A 13,033-nucleotide genomic window follows, 5' to 3' on the forward strand; every position below is an offset into this window, starting at 1 on the left:
GGTGCGATATGTATCCTATACAGGAACATCGGCATATAAAAGTTAAAAATAAATAAATAAATACCCTTGTGCCATCAATTAAGCAACATTGGGATCAAAGGTAGCATTCTCAAATGGTTCTACTTCTTTCTATCTAATAGAACATTCCAAGTCAAACTGGGCAATCACATATGTGATACTTTCCATGTTGATACAGACATCCCTCAAGGCTCATCACTCTCAGCAACACTTTTCAATATTTATATGCACGCATTGTGCAAATTTCTGGCAGATTTAGGGACTACATTCTTCCTGTATGCTGATGACATACAGTTTTAAATTCCATTCTCCAAATCACTTGAAAATACAGTATCAACACTGTGTCAACCTATATGAAAGTAATACAGCAGGAACTATCGCAATTTCAACTAACAATAAATCCTAAAGAGATGGAAATCTTTTGGTTAAGTAGAAACTCTATGATAGCTAAACCACCGACTCTAGACCTGGGGAAGATCTCCCAGCATGCCACATGGCAAAGATCAAGACCTGGCTCGCCGCGCGGCATGGAAGATCTTCTGAAGTAGCCTCGCAGCAAAGATCAAGGCCTCAGTGTGCTGCACAGTGAAGATCAAGTCCCGGTGAGAGTGAGTGTGTGTAGAGGGATGTGTGTGTGTGTGTGTGTGTGAGAGAGAGAGCATGTGTGAGGGTGCTTGAATGTGGGTGCCAGAGAGAGGGAGCCTATGTGAGAGGGGGAAGGAAAGGGATGGCGGTGCTGGGGAGGTGAGAAGGGGGGTGGGGGATGCTGGGGGGAGGGGGAAGGAATGGGTTGCCATCTCATCCCTCGCCTCGGGCGGCAGATTGCCTTGAGCCGCCCCTGCCTACAAGCACTCCTTCTTGTGCACTTTTCCTTTTGTTCAAACACTTTGCTTCCAAATATTTTAATGTGGCAGATCCACTGCTCAGCTACCATCTGTCCCTAGCTCCTAGCATTTATGATTTATATCAGCTTAGGTGGAGATAGCATTCCTGCATAGGCCCTCCCCCAGAGGCAGCCTGTGAGTTTTGATCTCCTAGTCCACAAGGGGGGGGGGGGGTGAGCCCTATTTACAGGCCGATACAGAAAAACGCGCGGGAGAGCTGGCGAGCACCCGCTCTCCCGACGCGCACACAGGCCACTCTCCTGGGCACACGATTCAGGAGGGTGGCCTATTCAAATTAGGACCCCGTGATAAAAGGAGGCGCTAGGGACACTAACACGTCCTTAGCGCCTCGTTTTTGACAGGAGCGGCGGCTGTCAGCGGGTTTGACAGCCGACGCTCAATTTTGCCGGCATCGGTTCTCAAACCCACTGACAGCCACGGGTTCAGAAAACGGACGCCGGCATAATTGAGCATCCGTCTTCCGACCTGTGGGCCGCTGGCTGATTTTTAAATTTGTTTTTTAAATGTTTACTTTTTTTTTACTTTTGCGGCCTCCGACTTAATATCGCTATGATATTAAGTTGGAGGGTGTACAGAAAAGCAGTTTTTTTCTGATTTTCTGTACACTTCCCCAGCGCCGGTAGAAATTAACGCCAGCCTTTGGGCAGACGTTAATTTCTGAAAGTAAAATGTGCGGCTTGGGTACACATTTTACTTTCTGTATCGCGTGGGAATAACTAATAGGACCATCAACATGCATTTGCATGTTGCGGGCGCTATTAGTATCAGGGGAGTTGGACGCGCGTTTTCGACGTGCTATTACCCCTTACTGAATAAGGGGTAAAGCTAGCGCGTCAAAAATGCGTGTCCAAACCTGGGCTAACAGTGCGCTCTGCCAGAGCGCACTGTACTGTATCGACCTGTTAGAGAGTAGCAGTGTAGATTTGATTTCAAGGGTGAAGGAGTGTTATTTATTTATTTATTTATTTATTTACAATCTTTTCTATACCATCACAACGGTTTACATAAAGGCACATAAAGTAAATTGTACATGTATCTGTTCCTATCATTGGTATTGGGGGTGCCTTTAGGTTCGGTAACATAGTTTCATAATAATTGCTAATCGTTCAATGTTGTCTAATCTGTCTAATCTGACCTTTGACTACAATAAATAAACCATGACGTACATACATAAAATGTGCTAGTGCTGCATAAAGATTTTGTGTGTACAGCTTTCAGCGTTTTTCTCTTTCTCGCTCTCTTTGTGGAAAGGCTTCTCTAAAGAGCCATGTCTTTAAGCTCTTCTTGAAAGTCTTGAAATCTCTCTGTAGTCTCATCTCTATGGGCATGGTGTTCCATAGTAACGGTCTGGCCAGTGATAGTGCTCTTTCTCTGACTTGTGTTAGTTTTGCAGCTTTGACTGAGGGGATGGTTAGGAGGGCTTTGTTAGCGGATCTCAGGTTTCTGTTAGGGACGTGGACGCGGAGTGCTGTGTTTAGCCATTCAGCTTTTTCGTCATGGATTAGCTTATGTATAGTGCATAGGGTTTTGTATTTTACCTTGTATTCAATTGGCAGCCAGTGTAGGTCAGCTAGCGTTTCAGTGATATGTTCTCTTTTTCTTTTGCCAGTCAGAATTCTTGCGGCTGAGTTTTGGAGTATTTGGCGTGGTCTTATTGTCGTGTATGGTAGTCCTAATAGTAAGGCATTACAGTAGTCAGTGCTGGCAAATATTAGAGCTTGTAGGACAGTTCTGAAATTTGTTTGATTTAGTAATGGTTTAAGTTTCCTGAGGACCATTAGTTTGGGATATCCTTCTTTGACTTTTAATGATATGTGTTGTTTGAGGCTGAGTTCTGTGTCAATTATTACACCGAGGTTCCGTACTTTCTCGGCTATTTCAATTTTCTGATTGTTTTTTTAGTAGTATTGGAGAATGGATGACTGTCATGTTTTTTCGTTCTAGATGGAGGAATTTAGTTTTTTCTATGTTAATGACTAGCTCCATTTGGTTTAGAAACTGTTTGATGATGTCAAGGTACATGATTGCTAGGTTTAGTGTTTTTTTCCAGTGAGTCTTCGATTGGTAGTAATATTTGAATATCATCAGCATATATGTAGTGTATGATACCCAGGCCAGCTAGGAGATGGCACAGTGGAAGCAGGTAGATATTAAAGAGTGTGATCCTTGTTTTCAGTCTGGTCAGTGGGTCAGGAGGGAGTTGTATACGTCTTGGCTCAGTCTAAGAGGAGTTTGCAGAGACTGTGCAGAAAGAAGTGTTTTGATAATAAATTGAGTTTTTTACCTCCAAGAGGGAAGGAAGTTATTATCTGCCACCCTTCCTGGCCCCGAGCTGGACGCTGTAAGGGCTGGCCTTTCCTCCAGAAGGGTTGCATCTGCATTTTGAAGAGGAATCGGAGGGAGAAAAGAGGAGAAGGACATCTGGAGACCCCCAATGGCATTTCCACCCCTAGGACACAGGACACTGCCAGGTTGGAGTAAAGGATTCTTTGTGGACCTCAGGGTATCCATCATGGTTAGGACATTCCCGATCATGGAGGATAAACTAATTTAAAGTCCCTGCGTGGAGGGACACATGCACAGAATTAGAGATCAATTAAACCCTGGCTCATGTAAATCTAAGGACCCTCGATATAACTGGAAACATAAAAACATAAGCTTTGCCATATTGGGTCAGACCAAAGGTCCATCAGGCCCAGTATCCTGGTTCCAACAGTGGCCAATCCAAGTCACAAGTACCTGGCAATTACCCAAACATTAAATAAATCACAAGCTACTATTGCTTATTAATTACCATAATAGCAGTTTATGGATTTTTCCTCTAGGAACTTATCCAAACCTTTTTTAAACCCAGTTACACTAACTGCTGTAACCACATCCTCTGGCAATGAATTCCAGAGCTTAACTATGCACTGAGTGAAAAAGAATTTTCTTCGATTTGTTTTAAATGAGCTACTTGCTAACTTTATGGAATGCCCCCTAGTCTTTTTATTATCTGAGAGAGTAAATAACCGATTTATATTAACTTGTTTCTGGACATTTTATTTGTTGCCGCTCTTGATTATTTTCAACTCAATCCAAGTAAACTTTAAGTTGAACACCCATCCAGAGAGTCCTGCCTGATTTGTAAGCGTCCTTGTCCTGAAGAGCAAGGGTAACACACACCTAAGGGATACCACACAACCGCGCCTGGCCAAGAAGGTTTTCCTTCTCCCCCCCACAGAAAGGACCCACCCCCTTGGAAAAAGAACGTGGGGTCAAGAGAATGAGGAACTAACCACGTATAATAAATTCTTTGACGGCCCTTTGGAATTTGACACATTCCCTTGGGAAGAGTTACATTAATGTGCTGCAGGTTAGGTTCCTTCCATTCCATAAATGCATATGGATTCCTTTCAGTTGCCTTACCCCATAAGTGATTTTGGAGATAGACTGTCACGATGGCTTCTCTCCAGTAGGTAGCTGGCATATCCCTACCCAACAACATATTCATCCTGCCCACTTTCATAAAAGTGTCCTGTTCATTCTTTCAGCCTCTCTGTTTTGTTCTGGGTTATATGGAACTGTGGTCTGGAATGCAAGCCTGCATTTTTTCATAATAGCTTGTGTTTTGCCACTTGTATATTCTGTGCCCATTGTCTGCACGTAGTACTTTAGGAAAACTGCCAGATTCATTGCTTACACGAGCAAGATATTCCTCAGGTTTTTTTCAGAGACTTCATCCTTGCTATATAGCAGGTAAACTGTTGTAAATCTTCAGAAAATCATCTATGAATGAAAGAAAATATGTTTTCTTTCCTGGAGTCTCATTTTTCATTGGACCACACACACACACACACACACACACACATCTGTGTGAATCAGATCCAAGCACCTTTCAGCTCTGCTATTACAGATTTTTGGAAAAGGTTTCCTTGACATTTTCCCTTTTAACCAGCTAGTATATGTAATTACTTGACTGCACAGATCAATTCTGATGCCATCAGCTTGTTGTTTTTGGGCTAGCGTTCTTATTGCATCAGGATTTCTGTGCCCTGACTGTTCATGAATACAATCAATATGATGTTCATGCTTAGCAGCATTAACAACTTCACTGCAGTTTAATTGATGTAAACTCATTTTGGATGTTGCCTTCTGCAACTCTGTGACTTCCATTTGTGATAAGGCATCTGTCCCCTTTAAATATTGCAGTGTTACCTTGCTCAGTAAGGTTTTTCACTGACTGTAGGTTGCTTTCAAGATTAGGCACATATAGGTGTCTTTCTGGTAAGGTTTGGGGAGACAGGGCAATGAAGACACCCTTCCCCTATTCCTTCTGAGATCATATACTGTCCAGTGGCTGTGACAATCCTTTCAGATTTATTCTGGTTAAACTGGGTGAAGAAATTTTTATCATTTATCATATGACTTGTGGCGCCTGAGTCAATACACCAGGTATTTTGTGAAATCATACCCGCATTAGTATTAAATACAACTTCAGAATTGTTTTCAGTCTATTTCACAGCTTTTTTGTTTTTTTTTTGTCTGCACTTTGTTTCTATAGTTGGTTCATTCCAGCTTTCCAAACTGTGCAGCCTGCCTTTAAGTGACCAGGCTTTTTGCACACAAAACATTCCCTTGTTTCATATTTTCTTAGTAGAGCTTTTAGAAATACAGGGCTTCATATGCAAGGCTGATTCACCATTATTTGTGCTTTCTGCTTTGTGATTATATTCATCCACAAGCTTGCTTTAACAGATTCTAGGGTAAGCTCATCATCTGATCTAGCATCAAGTGATACTATGAGTGCCTCATAAATACCTAACAGACCACTGAGCAGCAGGGCTGCAACATGAAAGTATTTAATTTCTTCTCCTATGCCACGCAGTCTTTCCACAATTTCTAAGGCACATTTTATATAATCCCTGCATGCACTGGCCTTTGAGTAGTTTAGTTTGATATAGCTTTCTAAGTAAATACAATTTATTGTTTAAATTTGCTCTGTCATACACTTTCTTCAGCTAATTCTACATCTCTTTGGCTGTTACACATTTACAAATATGCACAATCTGATCATCATTAATGCTGAGAGAAATAGTATATTCTCAGCCCATTCCTGTGAGATTGGGACAGCAACAGCCTCTTCTACACATTTCCACGTACTTTCTCGTATAAGCATCTTTATCTTAAATTTCCATCTTTGGCAGTTCTGGTTAATCAGATGAAAAACTGCAAACTTGGATGAGGTACTGCCAATGGCTGCCATTTCCTATGACTGCCTTTGTTTTGTTTCATTTTGCTCACTGAGCCTCTGACTTTCAGCACTTTTCTGACTGCAGTACTATGTTCTGGGCCCATAATCTGATAGCATAGAATTAGCAGAAATGCAAGTAAGACAAGCAGAATCTGTAAAGCACATTGAATACTTTTAATAGAGTGCACAAAAAAAATGGAGACCTAACAACTTTCTGCTTCTTGTAGAGAATGCAAAGGAAGTATAATACTGACAAACACACAGTTTCTATACAACACTAGTACACAGCTAAGAACGGTTGTTGTAATAGACTGGATAGAAAATACAGGTCTAACACAAGAATATAGATTATCTCAGTAGAGCAGTAACAGTAACTCAAGATACATAGAAACTCAATACAGCACTACCAGCAATACAAGTAAACAGAGAAACCTCAGTAGATTAGTAACAGAAATTCAGTAGGGATATGTAGGGGAAAAATATTAGATTTTGTTTTCAGTTCGTTTTCGGGAGTTTTTTTCCCCATGAATTTCGGTTCGTAGGTTGCTCAATTCATTTAATTCATGAGAAAAAAATGAATCAAGCAATAAAAAAACCCACATAAAACAGCCAAAAATAAAAAACAGGGCTTCCACTTTCCATTCTGGAAAAATACTGGGGCCAGGATCCCCCCCCCCCCACTTGCCTTGTCTGCACCCAGGCCAGATGCCGCAGCCCAACTCAATTGCCGTACATCAAAATGGTGCTTTCCAGTGTGGTGAATGTGCTAGAGTTAATTAACTCTGGTGTGAGCCTAGCAGATAGCATGAGAAGAAAGAAGAGGATGACAAGGGAGTAGCATGAGACCCGGGCTCCAGGCCTGGGCCTGACCCAAGGCTGAGGCCTAGGCATCAGGACCAGGACTCCAGGCCAGGCCCAGCATCAGGCCTGGACCCCGGCATCAGGACCCAGCCTCCAGACCAGGTTGCAGTGTCGGGCCTGGGTCCAGGCTGAGGCCCTGACGTTGGGACCTGACCTTTGATCCAGATTGCAGCTTCAGGCCTATGTCTGGGCTCTGGGCTCTGGGTCCAGGCTCCGGCCTAGGCTGAGGGCCAGGCGTTGGGACCCAGCCTTCAGGTCGGGTCATGGCAATGGGTCTGGTTCTGAGCTAAGGTCCTAGCATTGGGCCTGGGTCCAGGCCCTGGCCTAGGCTGAGGCCCAGGCATCAGGATCCAGCTTCTGGTCTGGATCGCAGCATCAGGTTTAGGCCTGGGCTTTGGCTTAGGTCCAGACTTCACGACCCAAGGCCCAGCCTTGCTATCGGATACCTCCAACAGATCAGGTAAGAGACCCCGGCATTGTGCTCGGGCCTAGGCCGTTGCCCCTACTTTGGGCCTCGGAATGCCCTAGGAGAGGTCCCGGCTTCAGGCCTAGGCATAGACCTAGGCACTGGTATAGCACTAAGGCTTAGGTCGCGGCCCCTTCTTCGGGCCTAGACTTAAGCCTGATGCATTAATTTCAAATGAATGAAATTAATTGCCCTTATTCATCGTGTTTTTAAAATTCATTTGAAACAAATGCACATCCCTAAAACTCAATATAGCACTAAAACCAATAGAAGATACACAGAAATTCATTACAGAACTAAAAGCAATTCAAGATACATACATAAACTTTCACTACAGTACTAAAACCATTACTGTTCCGGATGATCTTAAGGCCTGCATGGCGTTGTAGACTTGCAGCATTGAGTTCATCTTTGCTTTATATTCTGTCAAACTGGGGTTGCCAACATTTCCACAGAACAGGACTGGACACTTGAGGAACGGGGGAGGGGAGAAGAGACAAGATGTCCCTCATTAGCATAACTTTTATATCCAGCCAGTGAATTGCCCAATCACTGTATCTGTGTCTGCATTAAAGGGCCATAATGAATTGACAGGCTGCACACAGGCAACAATTTCTCTTCCAGCCACTCAGCTGCTCCTCATTTCAATTTCTCGTGGATTATAAGCGGGCGTTGGTGAGTAACACAAACTTTTCCCTGTGTCCCTCTCCATGCACACACACACTCACTCTGTCACACACAAACACGCTCGCTCATACGTGCTCCCTCTCTCTTTCACTCATGATCTCAGAAGGTCAGAGGCACACTGGGCAGGGAAGGGGGGGAAAAGAGGGGGAGACCCAGGGCTGACAGAAGAGGCAAGCAACTGCGCAGAGTGTCAGGCCCAGGGGGCACTAATGCACCTCAGCAGGGAGGCCGGCCACCATTGTAGTGGGACAAGAATTCCTTAGCCCCCCTAAGTGGCTGCCAGTCACGTCATCCAAGGAGGTACCGCCTGCCCCCCCCCCCCCCAGCCATATTACTTACATTACCCAGGGTACGGAGCAGCCCAGCATTAGGCTTGATGGGGAGCAGTGAGATATTAGGCAGGGAATGCTGAGCATAGAAAAAGCCAGGAAAGGGGGTACAGGCATGGGCAGAGAGGGGGGGAAGGGAGTCACTGTTTAACCTCAGGTAGGTTCCATATTGCTATGGGACGAGGTGAGAGTGAGACCTGAGGGAGGAAGGTACAGCCTGTAGAGCAATTTCCCAGACAGCTGCAGCTGTCAGCTGGACTGAGCAAGAGATCCTGTGACCCATTCCCTCCTTCCATGCCCCCCCCTCTGTATCTCAACCCTACCAAGCTCCATATGGGGTACATTTTAAAAAACAGAGCGCACGCGTACTTTTGTTCACGCACCAGGCACAAACAAAAGTATGCCAGATTTTATGATATGCACGTAGCCACGCGTATCTTATTAAATCCGGGGTCGGCGCATGCAAGTGGGTGCACATTTGTGCAACTTGCGCACGCCGAGCCCTGCACGCGCTGCCCGTTCCCTCCGAGGCCGCTCTGAAATCGGAGCGGCCTCAGAGGGAACTTTCCTTCCGCCTCCCCCACCTTCCCCTCCCTTCCCCTATCTAACCCACCCCCCAGCCCTAACTAAATCCCCCTACTAACCTTTATCCGCGAAGTTACGCCTGCCTCCGGGCAGTCGTAGCTTACGCGCGCCAGCTGTCTGCTGCTGCGGCAGGCTCCGACACAGGTCGCTGTGTTGGGGCTCTCAGCCATGCCCCCGGACCACCCCCACGCCCCCAAGCTGACACTACGCCCCCTGGCCACGCCCCCACCTGCCCCTTTTTGCAAGCCCCGGGACTTATGCACGTCCCGGGGCTTGCGCGCGCCGCCGAGCCTATACAAAATAAGCTCGGCGCGCGCAGGGTTTTTTTTTTTAAGGGTTACGCGTATAACTTATGCGAGTAACCCTTTTAAAATCCAGCCCTATGTGTCTATCTCCCCTTTTGTCTCTGTCCCCCTACCTCTCCTCACCCTGTACCTCCATCTGTATGTCTTTTTCTTCACCTTCTCCTGGTCCTGGCCCTGACCCAGCATGCTGTGAGAGGGCAGGGGGGATGGGACCAAGAGGGTCATTGCTACAGAAATCTGTGGAGCTGCTGGAGCTCTGCTATGCCTCCCCCCTCCTCTCCCTATGCTGTCCAATCAGGATAGGAAAAGAGCTGGAGGCAGGAATACAATGCAACTCTCCTCTACCAGGCTCCCACCCTGCCTGTCTCTCTCTGAAACAGAGACTTTTAGCGTCTGGTCGGGACTTCTGACTGCATGCCTGAAAACCTGGCTGTCCGGCCCAAACCCAGACAGTTGGCAACCCTATATCAAACTCATTTTCTGTTTAATTTTAATTTGCATGTAACTGATATTATTACAGAGAAACTCACTACAGTACTAAAACCAATATAAAACATGTGGAAACTCAGTAGAGTACTAAAATCAAAACAAAATACATAGAAACTTCACTACAGTATTAAAACCAAAAGAAGATACATAAAAACACTACATTACTTATACCAAAACAAAATACATTGAAACTTACTAAAACCAAAATTCACTACAGCACTAATACCAAAAGAAAACACATAGAAACTCACTACAGTACTAAAAACAATCCAAAATACATGAAGCTCATGAGAATTCTAAAACTAAAACAAAATACATAGAAACCTAGTAGAATACTAAAACAAACACACACAAAAATTTGACTCTCACTATAGTGCTAATACCAAAAAATATATAGAAACTCACCAGAGTACTAACACCAAAACAAAATACATAGAAATTCACTACAGTACTAAAACTAATATAAGATACACAGAAACTAATCATAGTACTAAAACCAATACAAAATATGTGGAAGCCCACCAGTAAATAAGATACATATAAACTCAAAATAGTACTAAAACCAATACAAAATATATAGAAACTCACTACAGTACTAAAGCCAAAACAAAATACATAGAAACTCACTACAGTACTAAATGAAATCACAATCCAAGGCATAGTATGCTTCCTTTTATGCAGCAAATGCTTATTCACAGGAAAATGTCTTCCACATCTTTCTTTTTTTTTTTACTTTATTTTTATTAGAATTTAACATTTAGTCGAATACAAGCATACTTGTACTGCATAATTGCAATTGCACAAAATATGTAAAGGAAGAACTAAAAAAATAAAATTGCAATATCCTCACTATATAGCACAATATTCCGGGGGGGATTAGAAAATGGTCTTAGAGCAAAACAACCATATGAATTAAACAGTATTCCAAATAATGATGAGCGCCATGAGCAGCACGACCTTCTCTGTACAGACCAACCACCAAGCGGGTGGGGAGGTCGCACTGTGTCTAGCATCAACGAAATCCCTTAACTGCAAAGGGTCAAAGAAAATATATCTTAGAGAATTTAAAATTACCGGGCATTTACATGGGTGTCTAACAGTGCAAGAAGCCCCCAGGGAAATAACTTCTAGTCTCACAACAAGAAATATCCTCCTTCATTCCTGCATTGCCTTGGCTAAATCTGAGAAAATCCAGATTTTTTCCCCTTTAAAAAGAACATCACAATGAAGAAAAAAACAAATGAAGAATATTTTTTTCTTTCTTGCACGAACACAAATTATATCAATAAAGTAACTCAAGAGAAAGTTTATACATCAGAGTTCTCAAGAAAACCAGTCGAGAGGAACATCCTGCCATATGCTGTCCTGGGTTTTCTCTATCCCTATTCTTCTTGGTCAAGGGTAATTAGAAAATTTTCTGAACAGGGGGAAAAGCAGATTCCGGTATTTGCAAAACATCTTTTATATGTGGAAAATGTATTATACATAAATTCAAATTCTTTGAAGCATTCTCTAGATTTTCAAGTCTACATGAAACGAATGTGAGGTCCACTACTTGCCTAGCTTGCACATCTTTAACCTTGGAGACAGTTATCTCCAGGTTAGAAATCTGAGATTCACATGACAATAAATGTTGATCTTGATTCAGGAGTTTGGAATGAATGTCCAAAGTAACAGAGACCAAGGATAAGACTAACCATTCAATAGAGGCCATAATGGCCCATAAACTATCGAGAGTCAAAAATTCCAACTTGGCCAGTTCAGGGGCTTCCGGCCTGTTGCTTGCTGAGGCTTCACCCAGCCTGGTGGATCGGTTCCCACCAAGGCTTCCTGGAATCACCGCTCGTGCGGGAGCTGAACGGAGTTCTGGCGTTGCTGCCGCGTCATCGAGTGGCGTCTGCACACCTGCCATTGGCGGTGGAGCACAGCAGGAGCCTGCAGAGAGGGGGTCAGCTTTTCCAGGTGCCAAGGCGGTTTGTTGAAGTGGTGCACCTGGTGTGCTAGCCTCGGGTGGGATCCTTTCAGCATCCAACTTCTCAGGTGCTGACTTGCAGGAAGTTCAAGTAGTTATCAGCTCCCTCCAGGTTAGACCAGTGATCACATCTTTCTATAAACCTCAACCCATGTGAGAAGACGCAGGACCTCGGGCAGCGATTCCCAGAGAGCAGGTCTCGCCACAGAGGAAGCCCTCTCCCATCTCTCAGCCAGTTTAGGATGACAGAACTCAGAGATCATCTGATAAGTCTCTTTGGGATGCTCTTAAGGTCCACGTTGAATTATATACGTACCACACTGAGTTTATCTTTATTTTGATATTCTACCAAATTCATTTTCTGTTTTGTGCTAATGTGCATGTAAGGGTTTGATATTATAATCACAATAATACTGAAAGCTACACTATCAGTTGTTTTGGTATTGCGGGGTGTAGAGGTATGTAAATTAAATAAATAAACTCTGTCTGTGAGTGGCGATAAATAAAATGCTAACTCCCCCTAGCCAAGGACCAGTGAGTAAGCTCCATGTATGAAAGGATACAGCAGAAAATCCTGTCGTATGCTCTTATGGGATGGATGGGAAAATGCTCCGATTTTACAGTGATGGCAGCAGAAAGCCATGAAACAAGAGATAACCTCCTAGATAAGACATCATTGGAGAGGGTATTGAAAAAGTGGAAGCCACTTTCCTATTCAATGACTTCCTGCTCTTTCATTTCCAAATTTAGAGGACTATTTATCAGATCTATTTGCTCAGTTAAATGGCCATCGGAAAATTGCCCGCAATCATTCTGGTGAACAGTATGGTCGAGTTCCATAGCACAGGGTACTTGTGGCAGGACTGAGGGGAGACATACCCAGGGAACATGTTTTTAGGGCATGATTAGAAAGCAACACAAGGAGAATAGTTTTTCAATTGTACGTGCATTGATTTCTAGCAAGAATCTGCCCACAGAGAGAGGAGACGCAAAGTCCACGGGCCGCTCCGCTCACCCTTCAGTTTCAGGGGAAATCCCCCTTATCAGCCCTGCAGTCGGTCCATGTAGTTAGTCGGTCCCTGGCATACAGAAGGTTGAGAAACACTGCTGTGTACCAATATGGAGCTCGCCTTGTTAGTGGGGGCAAATCCCATTGCCCTGTTCACATAGTTGAGATGTCTTT

This window comes from Rhinatrema bivittatum, chromosome 9 (genome assembly GCF_901001135.1).
Source record: "Rhinatrema bivittatum chromosome 9, aRhiBiv1.1, whole genome shotgun sequence".
NCBI lineage: Eukaryota > Metazoa > Chordata > Amphibia > Gymnophiona > Rhinatrematidae > Rhinatrema > Rhinatrema bivittatum.